Source organism: Capra hircus, chromosome 14, assembly GCF_001704415.2.
Source record: "Capra hircus breed San Clemente chromosome 14, ASM170441v1, whole genome shotgun sequence".
NCBI lineage: Eukaryota > Metazoa > Chordata > Mammalia > Artiodactyla > Bovidae > Capra > Capra hircus.
Window position 1 is genome coordinate 65,274,045 of NC_030821.1, and position 13,753 is coordinate 65,287,797.

The window sequence follows — 13,753 nt, forward strand, 5'->3', positions numbered from 1 at the left end:
GGAGTTTCAACTTCAGCATCAGTCCTTTCAATGAGTATTCAGGACTGATTTCCTTTAGGATTAACTGGTTTGATCTCCTTGCAGTCCAAGGGACTCTCAAGAGTCTTCTCTAAAACCACAGTTCAAAAGCACCAATTGTTTGGCACTCAGCTTTCTTTATAGTCCAACTCTCACATCAATACTACCCTTAGAGTGTAACGATTGTGGGGATGACATGAGTTCATGGTTGGGAAAGAAAGAAATAACATTCCTGAGCAAAGCTAAATTATTTACATATACTACCTGACTTAACAGGACTTCCCAGGTGGCTTAAGTGGTAAAGAATCCGCTTGGTAATGCAGGAGACACAGGAGACGCAGGTTTGATCCCTAGGTCAGGAAGATCCCTTGCAGTAGGAAATGGCAAAGCACTCCAGTATTCTTGCCTGGAAAATTCCACGGACAGAGGAGCCTGGGGGTCCATAGGGTCGCAGAGAGTCAGACACAACTGAACACACACACACACACATCTAGTTTGGGCTTCTGGGTGTGTCAGGACCATGTGACTCAGAAGTCCTGAGGGAAACCAGTCCCCAGCTGCCCTCACCACCACTCCTGGAAGCTCCAGCTCCTACCCAGAGAAAGGCACCCAGTCAGAACCAAACCTGCAGGGCGGACCGTCTCATCTCCTGCTGCCAAGGCCAGGCCCACAACTCCTCTGATGGCCTTTGTTCCTCAGGACCCAAAGCCAGGCCTGCACTCTCGACACACACACACACACACACACACACACACACACACACACTCAGAGCCCTGCACTTGGAACTCCCCTCCGAAACCCCACTGCTATCAAGAAAGCCATTGTCAAATGCACACACTTAAAATGCTTAAAGGCTGCGTTTTTCTTCTTCAAGGGCCCATTCCTAATCACAAGAGGCCACTTAGTCTGAGTGGGGCCTGGTGATGCTGATTAATGATTGCATGTTTCTCAAGAGTGGGGGCCGTTCAGCTGCCTCCTGCCTCAGCGCCTGCCTGACACCTTTCCCAGCCAGGGTTGCTCTTGGGTTCCAGGGGCCTTTGCTCAACACCCACTTCAGCAGTCCTATGCCCCCCTGCCCCTTGCCTCACCCTGCCGGCCCCCTTCCCTAAGGGGCTGGGGTCGGGGAGGATCTGGGGAGTTCATTTCCTCACTTCAGCCCCCCTCCATAGCCCTCCCCCTCACCACATCCCATGTGCATGTGAATATTCATACAACCCCACGCTCCTCCAGACAGTTCATCTTAATGATTTTTAAGGGTTTTCTTTCATTCTCTTTCTCTGTGTGACAGATACAAAATTATTAATGAGTTAGTGTTGCCAGCTCCCCACGCATACCCCCTCCATCTCTAAAGGAAATTTTATCTCTGCATATTCGCCTTCCTCCCCACCACCACACCCCATCCCTCCCACCACCTCCTCCACTTCCTTCCAGCCAGGCTTATTCCCACATTTGGAGAATAGAGAATCAGAGAATAAGCTGGGAGGCACCAAAGAGAAGCAAGACAGTGAAAACAGGGGTGAGTGGAGAAAAGTTGAGATTCAAGGATTCTGGTTTAGGAAGCAGTTTTCTTGGAGGTGGGGAGTTAGGGGTACAGCCTCAGGTATGAGGGTCAAAAACGGAACAAAATGGATGAGGATTTTAAGAAACTCTGGAGAAAGAAAGACAACCAAACGTTGGTGCCTTTATACCCCATTCCCGAGGGGGTGGGGGGTATTATCTCTTTGAGAAACTGGTCGTTTTCTTCTAGAGGGGAACTCGAACATCTCTGTGATCCGGGGACTCTCAGTTCCAGGAAGGAGGTACAGGAGTCCCTGTCCAGCAGATAACATGTCCCTATGTTCAACCAAAAGATGTGCGCTAAAATGTTCACAGCAGCACGGCTCACTTTATCCTAAAATGACCCACACACCCATCAACAGTAGCATGAGTAAATAAATCAGGGTGTGTTTACACCGATACAGCAACAAGACGGAAAGTGGGACAATTATGCACAACAGTGTGAATGACTCCCACAAGCCATTTAATGGTAAACAAAAGAGGCCAGACACAAAAGAATTCATGATTCCATTTATAGAATATTCAAAACCAAGCAAGCCCAAAAAGTTATCTACGTAGTTACAAGTCAGGATAGTGGCTCACTTAGGTGTTGATGACCATTAGGGAGTTCTAGAGGGCTTCTAAAGGGTTGACCTAGTGCTGGTTAGGCAGGGATGTTCAGTTTGTAAAAACTCATCAAACCTTATTCTTGAGATGTGTGAGATTTTCTAAATGGACCCAACTCAATAAAAACTTTCGGAAAAGCAGCAGCCCTGCAGTGGCTCTGTTCTCTGGACTCCTCCAAGATTGGGATCAGTGTGAAGCTGCTTTGGTGGCTGGATCGTGTTTCTGTAAATGTGATACTGTGCAGAGGCTTTGTGTTCTCTCAGTTTCTTTGATGGTCCTTCTACACCACCAGGGAGACTGATCATCCTGAGTTCCCCTTGGGATTAGTTGGGATCACGTGACTGAGATGGTTGGATGGCATCACCAGCTCAATGGACATGAGGTTGAGTAAAATCCGGGAGTTAGTGATGGACAGGGAGGCCTGGCATGCTGTAGTCCATGGTGCCGCAAAGAGTCGGACACGACTGAGCGACTGAACTGAACTGAGTACTAGCCAACAGAATATGGGCAGAAATGACGAATCCTACTTTCAGCCTGGTCCCTAAAATCTCCTGCACAACCGCCACTTGCTCTGTGCCTCAATCGGCTCACCACCGCCCAAGAATTCAGCAGAGGACTCTGAGGTCCCAGGAGGTCATAGAGCTACTAATATTTCCCACCATGGCACATGAGTAAGTTTAAAATCCTTGCACTAGAGAGAAGGAGGCTGAGTCCCTGAATAATTGCATGGAGCAGAGCCCCTTTCTCATTTCCGCCATCCCACCTGCCTACCCACAGTGGGCTGTGATGTGAATGAGAAATATTCCTCTGTCATGATGGAGATGTGATGGAGACTTGGAAATTGCTTGTTACAGCTGTTGGCCTGACCTGACTCTCTGACTAATATACAACATGTCTTCCTAGAAAATGCCATTTGGGTTCTGGTTTCCGAATGGAATCTTCTCTTGTCAATGGAATGAAAGTGAACATTCTCAAGGAGAAATACTTATTCCTTCCTCTGGCATTTCCCTAGTGAAAGTCACTCAGTTGTATCCAACTCTTTGTGACCCTATGGACTGTGCAGTCCTTGGAATTCTCCAGGCAGAATACTAGAGTGGGTAGCCTTTCCCTTCTTCAGGGGATCTTCCCAACCCAGGGATTGAACCTAGGTCTCCCACACTGCAGGCGGATTCTTTATCAGCTGAGCCACAGGGAAGCTCATGAATACTGAAGTGGGTAGCCTATCCCTTCTCCATTTTCCTGGCCCAGGAATTGAACTGGGGTCTCCTGCATTGCAGGCAGATTCTTTACCAGCTGAGCTGTCAGAGGAGAAGGGATCTCCCAGGAAGAAAAAGAAACTGGGACTTCCCTTGTAGTCCAAGGGTTGAGAGTCTGTCTTCCAATGCAGGGGACTTGGGTTCAATCCCTGGTTGCGGAACTAGGATTTCACATGCCATGGAGTAACTAAACATGCGTAACTACTGAGCCTGTGAGCCACAACTAGAGAGTCTGTGTGCCAAATCCAAAAAGATCCTGCATAATGCAGTGAAGATCCTGTGTGCTGCAACCAAATAAATATTTTTTTTAAGTAAGCAAGAAACTAATTTTTCTCCCCACTGGAAGACCTGTGTGATTGGTGAGCAGATGAAGGAACTGACCTCAGCCCTTGTGAAGCCAGTGAAGCCTTGGAAGGCCATCCTCTCTGCTCTTTCCTGTGATCAGTGGCAGGCTGTCCTGTCCCTGTGTGGCTGTGCCAGGAACAAGAGACTCCCAAATTCTAGGGATCCGATGGACATCCACATGACCCTGCTGCCTCTTCCGTATCTTCCAAGCCAGCTTTTCTCAGTAATGAAGCTGACATTTTTACCTATGTCTGATAACTGTGCTTCTCTCTCTGCGTCATTCCATACTGAGAAGGAGATGGGGAGAGTGATTTACTGGTCCCTAAAAAACCAGCAAAGACTAGGAAGGGAGCTGTTCTCTGTAGCCGTGGTCCAGAAATGAGACCAACTTAGAAAATCATTTTTAAGAACAGAAGTCAGGGAAATTTCAAGGGATTTATTATTTTTAAAAAATAGGCAAAAGGGACTGAGATAGGAGGTGGACTTGAGCCAGCACTAGCTGTGACCCTTCTCTTCCCTCCCAATTTAGATTAGCTTTACCTTTGTCTTTTACATATTAAGATTGGGGATTTCATTAAAGCAGAGTTCCATGTCTAAAAATCATTGGAAAAATCTCTGATTTAGATAATCTTTTCAGGACCTCCTAACCTAAAGGGTCTTTGAGCTTATATAAAAAATCCAGGGACTTTCCAGGTAGTCCAGTGGCTAAGACTCCAAGTTCCTAGGGTTCAGTTCAGTTCAGTCACTCAGTCATGTCCAACTCTTTGCGATCCCATGATCACAGCACGCCAGGCCTCCCTGTTCATCACCATCTCCCGGAGTTCACTCAGACTGACGTCCATTGAGTCAGTGATGCCATCCAGCCATCTCATCCTCGGTCGTCCCCTTCTCCTCCTGCCCCCAATCCCTCCCAGCATCAGAGTCTTTTCCAATGAGTCAACTCTTCGCATGAGGTGGCCAAAGTACTGGAGCTTCAGCTTTAGCATCATTCCTTCCAAAGAAATCCCAGGGTTGATCTCCCTCAGAATGGACTGGTTGGATCTCCTTGCAGTCCAAGGGACTCTCAAGAGTCTTCTCCAACACCACAGTTCAAAAGCATCAATTCTTCGGCGCTCAGCCTTCTTCACAGTCCAACTCTCACATCCATACATGACCACAGGAAAAAACATAGCCTTGACTAGATGGACCTTAGTCGGCAAAGTAATGTCTCTGCTTTTGAATATACTATCTAGGTTGGTCATAACTTTTCTTCCAAGGAGTAAGCGTCTTTTAATTTCATGGCTGCAGTCACCATTTACAGTGATTTTGGAGCCCCAAAAAATAAAGTCTGACACTGTTTCCACTGTTTCCCCATCTATTTCCCATGAAGTGATGGGACCAGATGCCATGATCTTCGTTTTCTGAATGTTGAGCTTTAAGCCAACTTTTTCACTCTCCTCTTTTACTTTCATCAAGAGGCTTTTTAGCTCCTCTTCACTTTCTGCCATAAGGGTGGTGTCATCTGCATATCTGAAGGTTATTGATATTTCTCCCGGCAATCTTGATTCCAGCTTGTGTTTCTTCCAGTCCAGCATTTCTCATGATGTACTCGGCATATAAGTTAAATAAGCAGGGTGACAATATACAGCCTTGACGTACTCCTTTTCCTATTTGGAACCAGTCTGTTGTTCCATGTCCAGTTCTAACTGTTGCTTCCTGACCTGCATACAGACTTCTCAAGAGGCAGGTTAGGTGGTCTGGTATTCCCATCTCTTGAAGAATTTTCCACAGTTTATCGTGATCCACACAGTCAAAGGCTTTGGCATAGTCAATAAAGCAGAAATAGATGTTTTTCTGGAATTCTCTTGCTTTTTCCATGATCCAGCAGATGTTGGCAATTTGATCTCTGGTTCCTCTGCCTTTTCTAAAACCAGCTTGAACATCAGCAAGTTCATGGTTCACGTATTGCTGAAGCCTGGCTTGGAGAATTTTGAGGATTACTTTACTAGCATGTGAGATGAGTGCAACTGTGCGGTAGTTTGAGCATTCTTTTGCATTTCCTTTCTTTGGAATTGGAATGAATACTGACCTTTTCCAGTCCTGTGGCCACTGCTGAGTTTTCCAAATTTGCTGGCATACTGAGTGCAGCACTTTCACAGCATCATCTTTCAGGATTTGAAATAGCTCCACTGGAATTCCATCACCTCCACTAGCTTTGTTCATAGTGATGCTTTCTAAGGCCCACTTGACTTCACTTTCCAAGATGTCTGGCTCTAGATTAGTGATCACATCATCATGATTATCTGGGTCATGAAGATCTTTTTTGTACAGTTCTTCCGTGTATTCTTGCCACCTCTTTTTAATATCTTCTGGTTCTGTTAGGTCCATACCATTTCTGTCCTTTATCGAGCCCATCCTTGCATGAAATGTTCCCTTGGTATCTCTAATTTTCTTGAAGAGATCTCTAGTCTTTCCCATTCTGTTCTTTTCCTCTATTTCTTTGCATTGATCATTGAGAAAGGCTTTCTTATCTCTTCTTGCTATTCTTTGGAACTCTGCATTCAGATGCTTATATCTTTCCTTTTCGCCTCTCTTCTTTTCACAGCTATTTGTAATGCCTCCCCAGACAGTCATTTTGCTTTTTTGCATTTCTTTTCCATGGGGATGGTCTTGATCCCTGTCTCCTGTACAATGTCACGAACCTCATTCCATAGTTCATCAGGCACTCTGTCTATCAGATCTAGGCCCTTAAATCTATTTCTCACTTCCACTGTATAATCATAGGGATTTGATTTATGTCAAAGACTAATAGAGTTTTGCCAAGAAAATGCACTGGTCATAGCAAACACCCTCTTCCAACAACACAAGAGAAGACTCTACACATGGACATCACCAGATTGTCAACACCGAAATTAGATTGATTATATTCTATGCAGCTAAAGATGGAGAAGGTCTATACAGTCAACAAAAACAAGACCAGGAGCTGACTGTGGCTCAGATCATGAACTCCTTATTACCAAATTCTACTCAAATTGAAGAAAGTAGGGAAAACTGCTAGACCATTCAGGTTCCTAGGGTAGCGGGCCCATATTCAGTCCCTGGACAGGAAACTGGATCCCACGTGCTGCGACTAGGACCCAGCACAGTTGAATGAATAAATTTTTAAAAAGAAATCCAAATTGCATTTTTGTTTCACCAATGATTTTTGCCTGTGACAAAAATAGACAGACTCTGGGATGCAGAGAACAACCTCATGGCTGCTTCTAAATTGGTTAAAGCTCTCTTGGGAAGCAAAGAGATGCATCCAGGTGACCTTAGCTGGTGGGACATTGGTGGTCAACCTTCTGTCTTGGACAGTTTGGTTGGCTCACCTGAAGGGATGAAATATGATTTCCAATACCCCTCATTAGATCAGAGATTCTGACAGTGTTCTAGGAGTGAAAGGCAGAAATAGGCACACTGCATTTAAGGGATTAAGAGAAGATAGCTGCCAGTTTGGGCTTTCCCGGTGGCTCAGCGGTAAAGAATACAGCTGCCAGTGCAGGAGATACAGGTGACTCGGCTTTGCTCCCTGGCTCGGGAAGATCCCCTGGAGAAGAAAATGGCAACCCACTCCAGTATTCTTGCCTGGGAACCCTCATGGACAGAGGAGCCTGGCGGGCTACAGTCCATGGGGTTGCCAAGAGTCAGACACGACTGAGCGACTGGGCAGCCGCAGCAGTTGACACTTTACTGCAGCACTTCATATAGGGAAGCATTCATTTCCTAGGGCTGCTGAGATAAGTCACCATAAACCTGACTGTGGAAAACAATAGAAATTCATTTTCTGAGTTCAGGAGGCCAGAAGTCCAATATCAAGGTGTCACACTTACTCCAAAAGCTCTGAAGATCCTGCTCCTTGTCTCTCCCAGCTTCTGGCAGCTGGGCATTCCTTGGTTGGTGGCCACATTGCTCCCATTTCTGCTTCTGTCTTCACACCAGCTCCTCCTCTGTGTGTCTGTGTCTTTTCCCCTTGCATCTGTTAAATATCTCCTGTTTGTCTCTTATAGGACACTTGTCATGGGATTCAGGATTCATCTAGATGATCCAGGATGATCATCTCATCTCAAGATCCTTAATTACATCTGCAAAGAACCTTTTCCCAAATGAGGTCACATTCCTAGGGTCTGGGAATTAGCCCATGGATGCGTCTTTTCAGGGTCACCATTCTGTGCATTACCAGGGTGCATATCAGAATTTGAGGAGCTTGTACATAATAAAATGATGTAAAATTTTTAGCAGCAGAATTCCTCTGCTTCACTGACCAAGAGTTGCACTTTATGTCTGTTGAATAACTTTGATAAACCTCTCTGAGGTGAGTAGGTCTGATTAACTGTGTGGCTTTTATTTTGCTGAGTCAAGAGTTCTGGAGCTGGGGCTAAATTGACCAGGACTTTGGAGGGGACTGGAAAAGCCACATGAGAAAAGGATGAAGAGAAAGGCAGGAAGCCAGTTGATAGCTAAAGAGAATCTAGGTTATCAAGTGGATTCATTGCTTCACCAAATATTTATCTCAAGAAGTCTACGCATGCCAAGCTTTGTACTAGGTACTGGGGAAGCGGTGATGAACAGATACAGTCCCTGCTCTCCAGAATGTGGGGACTCACTGTCCTTTAATGTTCAATACCACTCTCCTCCAGGTGAAAGCCTCTCAGTCGTGTCCAACTCTTTGTGACCCCATTGACTATATAGTCCATGGAATTCTCCAGGCCAGAATACTGGAGTGGGTAGCCTTTCCCTTCTCCAGGGGATCTTCCCAACCCAGGGATTGAACCCAGATCTCCCACAATGCAGGCGGATTCTTTACCAGCTGAGCCATAAGGGAAGCCCAAGAATACTGGAGTGGGTAGCCTACCCCTTCTCCAGCGGATCTTCCCGACCCAGGAATCGAACGGGGGTCTTCTGCATTGCAGACAGATTCTTTACCAAATGAGCTATCAGGGAAGCCCCTCTCCCCAAAAATCTGCTGCAAAATCTACACTGCTTACGATCTGTAGATGGAGGGAAGAGATGAAAGGAAGTATTGTCTTGTTCATGGTTGGAATGAGGCAAACCCAGAGGGCTCCTCCAGGAGGTCATGTGATTTACATGCATCAGTGGGCCAGCCAGGGCTTTTCAGGCATCCATGTCCCCCTTCTCAGGAAGCAAGAGAGCTTTGCTTCACTTTTAGAAAATTACCTCTCCCCTGTTAACAGGGAATGTTTTCATTTCTGTTTTTGCCATGCCTCCAAGGCATGTGGGATCTTAGTTCCCTGACTAGGGATCGAACCCATGCCCCCTGCAGTGGAAGGGCAGAGTCTTAACCACTGGACTGCCAGGGAAGGCCCTAACAGGGAGTCTTAACTGGTTTGTCGATCAAATGTCTTTCCCTAATTTCCTAGCAATGGGAGAGGCGCAAGGTCCAAGCAAGATCCATAAGACCCAGGAATTCAATCATAAAGGGAGAGACGCATGTACAGAATAAAAGGTGGAATTGACTTTGCTCAACAGAGGTACCAAGATCTGCTCCTGTTCCTTGGAACTCTGACACCCTCTTCATATCATGTTTCTCAGTAGACCCTTAGGATCTCTGAAATAATCTATACCCTTCCAATAAATCCCCTTTGGCTTAAATTAACCAGTCCTTGGACTTCCCTGGTGATCCAGTGGTTAAGAATCTGTCTGCCAGTGCAGGGGACATGGGTTTGATCCCTAGTCCAGGAAGATTCCACATGCTGCATAGCAACTAAGCCCGTGAGCCACAACTACTGAGCCTGTGGGCCCTAGAGCCCATGCTCCACTAAATGGGAAGTCCAAGCACTGCAAATAGAGATAGACCCTGCTCGCTGCAACTGGAGAAAGCCCTCACACAGCAGTGAATACCAAGCACAGTCAAATAATTTTTAAAATAAAATAAATTAACCAATCCTTTTGGGGTACCTGAAATCAAAGGACTCTGATGAGAAGGATCATGAGAAGCCCCCATCCCTCCTCTCCAGCAAGAGGGTACCTGCAGGGAATGAGGGCCTGGCTACGGGGACAGATGCATCTTCCATCCTGAACACCAGGTTCACAACTTTTGTTTCAGGACAGTTTCGATCAAAATCCAAAGTCTCTCTTAAGCTAACAGTGACTGCCCTTCATTAACAAGGACACTCACCATATCATCGCCAGCCCTCAGGAAGAGGCCAACACACTGACAGAGGAGAGAGAGGGATCAAGTTCTTCTGGGTCAGGTTGAGGCTTCAAATGACACATGGCACTGAGTAAACATTTCCTGAGTGTTCCTGAAACCTTCCACCTCAGTTCAACTCTGCCCTCCTTGGCGGTGGGGGGAGGGTCTCTCTGGCCCGGATGCCAGAGCAGGGGTTTCTCCTTCTTGTTAAATGCATATGCACAGGCCACAGGGGAAGCCCTCATGGGAGAGAAAATGAAACTTACACCTTCCATTAATCTTCCCAAATGTTCTTGCCTGCTGTCAGTCTATACTGAGTGTCCTTTTGCCCAAGTCAGCCCAAGTATACACACTTATTAACATAACAGACAATTACAGGACTGCAAGCAGAAGCTATTTGCTAGCTGCCTCTTTAAAAATGTATCTCAGTTTTGAATCCATTCTTCCCAGTATCTCCAACCTCTTCTAACATCCCCTTTGAGACAATCGCCCCTCCTCAAAAAAAAAACCATTAAGGCTCTAGGAGATCAGGCCATTTGCTTTCTCATTAAGTAGGCCAAATTCCTGCCCAACCTCTTACCTGGTTCAAACTTCAGTTCCAGTGCACCAGACACAGAAGCCACTGTGCTATGGATTGGGAACACAGCCTTGAATGCGGTGCAGTCACCATCCCCATGATGCTAAAAGACCACAGGAGCGAGACAGTGAGCAAGTGATTATAAGACGGGTCTGATTAGAGATCAGGGTACCAGTGGCCACATGGGGAAACATTCTACCTGACCTACAAGCCGAGACAGGCCTCTGCTTGATGAAGTAATGTGGAAGCGAGGGGACCTGAGGATGGTGCCGGGGTGGGCAGCAGGAGTCAAGAGAATTCCTTCTCCTTCACTGGGACTTTCTGGAAAGCCGGCCCCTGTTCAGAAAGGGTTCTAAAGGTTTGTTTTCATGTTCATGGGTTTAGAGCTCATTTGTTTTTCTGCAGAAATACACTTACAAATAGTGGCTAGGCTTCCAAGCTGGTCCACTATCACCCAATTGCCTGCAATGTGCTGCACCATATATAGCATTTTAACCAGGCAACCTGTTTCTATGGAAAACTTACGTTGAGTCCCGATGGAAATGGTGCTCACAAGGCCTCCTCTTCCTCACTGAATCCCAGCAGTTCCCTCAAGGAAGTCTCCCCAGCCCAACCCCTAATCCCACGGCTTTGGTTCAGGCCAACGTCACACCTACCCATGACCTTGGATCTGCACCACAGCAACCAAGTCAAAACTCAGTCATCTGACCTTCAGTTGCTCCTCTCACCAGCCCTTTCTCCCACTCCCGGTGCTTCAGACAGTTATTTGAAAGGAACAAATGGGCAAATCTTTCAGTGGTTCTCACTGCCCATTTGCTTTTCTCAGCCTGGAATTTTCCATCCATTTTTCAAGACCTAACCCCTCCATCCAATACAACTTCTTTTACTTATTTCTATTCTAGCATCTTATCAAGTCGTATTATAATTTGTATTCACCTATTCAACAAATACATAAGTATGCACAACAGACCAGGCTGTCTGCCTCAGGGCAAAGAAAATGCTGTGAAGGGAGATCAGTTCCTGTTTGCATCTGCCCAGTCACTACTCAACAGACACTGTCTTTGTTATTCAGTCGCTCAGTTGTGTCCGACTCCCTGCGACCCCATGGACTGTAGCACTCCCGGCTTCCCTGCTCTTCACCATCTCCCAGAGTTTGCTCAAACTCATGTCTACTGAGTTGGTGATGCCATCCAACCATCTCATCCTCTGTCGCCCCCTTCTCCTCTTGCCTTCAATCTTTCCCAGCATCAGGGTCTTCTCCAATGAGTCAGTTCTTCACATCAGGTAGCCAAAATATTGGAACTTCAGCTTCAGCATCAGTCCTTCCAATGAATATTCAGGGTTGATTTCCTTTAGGATTTATTGGTATATTTATTACACTATATTAATTTTTTAATATATTTTTTCTTTCCAGGCTATAAGGCAATTCCACCCAAGGATGATAAGAATTTATACCTTCAATTAATATTTCCTACTGTGTTGGCCTGCCTTCCACCTGGCAAGAAAAGAATCTTTTTTGCCACTTAATACCAGATTCTAAACTTTGGCTTCCTCAACTGCAAAGCAGCCTCTGAGGTCTTAACTCAGAGTTGAGTTCATATCTAATCTTTGGTACCTTCTAGCTGCTTGCTCTTAAATGACTTAATCTCTTTTAAGTGACTTAATCTCTCTCAAGTTTCCTTACTTGGGAAATGGGGATAATACCACCTACTTCACAAGTGGGTTTAAACATTGATTCCCAAACCCAGCTGCATATCAGAATCACTGGGAAATTTCTATATTTATAATTTTATTTTTGGCTCTGCAGGTTCTCCATCGTGGTGTGTGGGCTTCTCATTGCAATGGCTTCTCTTGTTGCAGAGCACAGACTTCGAGGAGCAACGGGCTTCAGTAGCTGCAGCACGTGGACTCAGAGTTGTCGCTCTTGGGCTCTGGAGCACAGGCTGAACAGCTGTGGCACATGGGCTTAGCTGCTCCATCCCGGACCAGGGATCAAACCCACGTCTCCTGCATTAGCAGGCAATTCTTTACTACTGAGCCCCATTAGAAAATTGAAAAAAGATGCAGAATGAGAATGAAGCAAGAAGTCTAGCTTTTTCAAAAGCCCCCAGTGATTTTCACATATAGCCGGACTGGAAAACAAAGACTGGAGGATGAAATCATCTGTGAAGTGCCTGTCACATGAATGGTCAGGTGTGCTGCAGAAAATGGGATTCTACCCTAAGGAACTGCTGCTGCTGCTAAGTTGCTTCAGTCGTGTCCGACTCTGTGCGACCCCATAGATGGCAGCCTACCAGGCTCCCCTATCCCTGGGATTCTCCAGGCAAGAACTCTGGAGTGGGTTGCCATTTCCTTCTCCAATGCATGAAAGTGAAAAGTGAAAGTGAAGTCGCTCAGTTGTGTCCGACTCTTTGCAACCCATGGACGGCAGCCTACCAGGCTCCTCCGTCCACGGGATTTTTCCAGGTAAGAGTACTGGAGTGGGGTGCCTTTGCCTTCTCCGACCGTAAGGAACAGAGGTGGGAAAATAAGAGGAACGTGTGAAAGTATTCTGAGTGTAAACTATACATGGAAGGAATTATATGATGTGACATTCCCTCCAGTTCCAATCAGAATCACCAGAGCCATTATGGAAAGCAGACAAACGGCCAGGAAGACTATGTTCTCAGCCCAGACTCTCAAGATACTAACAGTACAGAGAGGAGTAAATTTTTCCAAAGGTTAGGCTTTGTTGTGAAGTTAATGTTGAAATTTTCAAAGGGGCCAGGATCTCAGAAACAGCAGACTGCAGATCCCAGTTAGCAGCTGCAGCCTCACCTATTACATTAGTGTTACTCCAAAGGTAGCTCAGCACACCAGGCTTCCCTGGTGGCTCAGACGGTGAAGAATCTGCATGCAATGCGGGAGATCCAGGTTTGATCCTTGGGTCAGGAAGATCCCCTGGAGAAGGAAATGGCAACCCACTCAAGCCTGGAGAATTCCAAGGACTGACTGTAGCCTGGTGGGTTACAGTCCATGGGGAAGCAGAAAGTTGGGACTTGACTGAGGGGCCAACTAGCTTAGCACATGGTGATACTGGCAACGTGCTGTCCTCCAAGACAAGCAAAGCAGTTCCTATTTTTTCGGCCTTTCTCCAGTACCAGAAGATGGGATGCACAGCCCTGCTCCTTCCCATCACCCAACTTGTGACGAAGAAAGAAGGCCCGCATAAGACCTGGGCTA